This window comes from Quercus lobata, chromosome 9 (assembly GCF_001633185.2).
Source record: "Quercus lobata isolate SW786 chromosome 9, ValleyOak3.0 Primary Assembly, whole genome shotgun sequence".
Lineage (NCBI taxonomy): Eukaryota > Viridiplantae > Streptophyta > Magnoliopsida > Fagales > Fagaceae > Quercus > Quercus lobata.
Window position 1 is genome coordinate 19404673 of NC_044912.1, and position 2888 is coordinate 19407560.

The 2888-nt window shown below is 29.8% G+C and overlaps 1 long non-coding RNA gene across 1 annotated transcript; it reads right to left on the bottom strand.

The window, feature by feature from the left end:
- Nucleotides 1–755: 755 nt before the first annotated feature.
- Nucleotides 756–2391, bottom strand: LOC115959612. Its single transcript, XR_004084938.1, has 4 exons — nucleotides 2193–2391; nucleotides 1882–1935; nucleotides 1676–1737; nucleotides 756–823 (listed from the first exon to the last, which is right to left on the bottom strand). It is a non-coding gene; the product is annotated as an uncharacterized LOC115959612 (long non-coding RNA).
- Between the last annotated feature and the right edge of the window lie 497 nt (nucleotides 2392–2888).

Here is a 2888-nt window from a genome sequence, read left to right on the forward strand (position 1 = left end):
ACATAAAATTTAATTATTATTATTTTACCTTTTTTTAGCTATTAATCGGTTGACATCCTAAACATTCTCTAAAATTTCATAATCCATTGACTAAGACCATTTTCATCCAATAATATGTAGACAACTAAATTACGTAAATGTTGAAGGGATAGGGTCAAAAAAAAAATACCTCTTAAAAAAATAAGTGGTTATTAGTTGGTTCAACTAATTGAGATCCAACTGAATTTCAATCATTTTTTGTATGCAATGAAAAATATTTTGAACACATGTCATGCAATTTAAGCAAGTAAAAAAATATACAAAAGGTTAGGAAAATGAAATTATCAAAATTAGTTGACTATATCTAAGCCCTCTGGTGAGCAAAATTAAGCTTTAATAATCACCCATAAAAAAAAATTCAATAATCATCAATTTTTTTCAAGCATATAATAGTGAACCTTTGTTGTGTTGCATAACCTAAGTCTTTTTGTTTCAGCCAAAGTTTAGTATACCAAAACCAGTAATAAAGGATGCGCACGCTATCAAATATTACACAAGCTTATTAGTGAATTTACTAAAACCTTGCTCATAGGTCATGTGATCCATTAAACTAATATGAATATATTGATTTTTCAGATTACCTTTTCAATATTCAGAAATCATAAAATACATAAAATAGTTCTTGACAATGTAATAAACCACATAAAATAGTTATAGACAATGTCATAAACCAAATAATTTAAACTAAAAATTTCCAATAATGTTTTCTTTTTTCCTGGATGCCATGAGATTTCTCTTTATCCCATCCTTAGCAACTTTTAGGCATTTGGGATACCTTCTGGATCTACAATGCGCCAATTCACGTTAAATTATATTATTGATAAAAAATTGGCTATCCAAATTGCAATTATCAATACAATAATGGAAGGTTAAATTGTCAAAACTAAGGTGGAGTACAATTGAAAATTTTATTACTGGCCTCCTTCTAGTGCAATTAGACCTTCCTAGTGTGCTGCCTAAACAGTCCATTGTGAATTTTTTTTTAACTTATTTTCATAATTTAATTTCCTAGGCTTATCATCAGAATTTTTATTCTTAAGTTGATAGTTAAAGAACATAAAGATGTTTTATGGTCAGTGTTATCTGGTTTGTTAGTTTTGTGACTCTAGATGGTATTTGGGTTGTTTGTTAGTTTTCATAACAAAGAACTCAAGCCTTTCAATTGCCTTTTTGACAATATCTAAATCACCCAAGCTCCACAATCAAGCAAAGCATTTTCTATCTCATGTAATAGTTATTAAAATTTAGATAAAAAAGGAAGAATGTGTAAATGAAGTCTTGACATACCAAATTGGTAGATCTGTGTAGAAATTTAGACCAAAAAGAGTTCTAGGAGCACCTAGATTAGAGGGAAAAAAAAAGGAGCAATAATTAATTCATTGCAAGGACATTGAAGAAAATGAGAAATAAGTATAACATCCAAACTGGGGTGAATAGTGCTTAATAGAAAGTTAAATTTGAAAGTGTAGATTTAATATTCTAATAAATGCAAAATCATTATCTTTTGCCAATCGAGAAGATGAGGGAACCAAGGAAGACAATGGCAGACTCATGTAATTTTTCAATTCACTATAATAGAGGAAATAGCAAATGATGAAAATGATAATATTAGATATTACACGGCCTAAGGCATTACCTGGTGGCCATGTTGTCAAATTGTGCCTAGGTTGTTTCACACTTTAGTGCAACAGCAACAACCTATTAAGGATTATTAAAAAAAAAATCAGGAATTAAATGCTCAAACAACAAAAATTAGACAATGGAATAAGAGGAAATTGTGATTTTCATAACTATTTTATCTAATTAGTTAATTAAGTGGATGCAAAGAGAAAATGATTGTACCCAAGATCCAAGTTGTTTTCACGCTTGTGTGCAAATCACACTGTCATCCAACACCTGAAGTGATTGAACATGAGTTTAGTTATTCACATTATTTTTATTTAAGATTAGGCACTTAACAGAGCTATTTGTAAGGAAAAAAAAGTACATACATACATACATACATACATATATATATATATATATATATATATAATATCATGCCGAAGTAGATTCAAGTATGTGGCCTTTTAAATGCATGAAAAAACAAAAAGACAAACATTTAATTTTATTATCTAGATAACATAAAAAGAAAGACTAAGACTGAATCATACCTTTATCACTTTCGACTATGAACACCACTGTTGTAGATAATGTTTTATGTAGGTATCCTCTTATTATATCTACAGTTACCAGATACTATCAAAAGTGTTGTTAATCATCCACTGTCACTTAAATGTATAAGAAAAACAATGCCTAAATGAGGGAGAAAAAAGAGAGAAACACAAATGGTACTTTCAACACAAAGGTGAACCTGCAGAGATTCTATCAAGACAAAAACACTCACCTGAACACTGATATTGGCTCCATGGAAGGTCTCATAAAATCTTTCTAGGTTGTCTTTTCCTTGCTGTCTCAAAAACATGGATAATGGTATATGCCACAATACATGAACAATTATAAATTACAAAGGATACAACAGGAATTTGCATTTCACAAATCTGTAACAAATAACAAACTAAACCAAAGATCAAAACCAAAATGCATTTAGCATGACTTTTAAAGAGAGTGGAAAAGATAAGGCTACTAAAGATGTAAACCAAACAGGGGGAAAAAAGTAACTCAACCCTTTAATTATTTTTTTTTTATGAGAGGCTGACAGAACATTTAAGCTAGAAAATATGTTACCTAAGTAAATTTTATAATTATATAGAAGCATTCAAAATTCATGATGGGAGTAAAAAGGGAAGTTTGCACCACACATGAGGAGGAGAGAGCTTCCATAGCAGAACCTAGGAGACTTATAACTA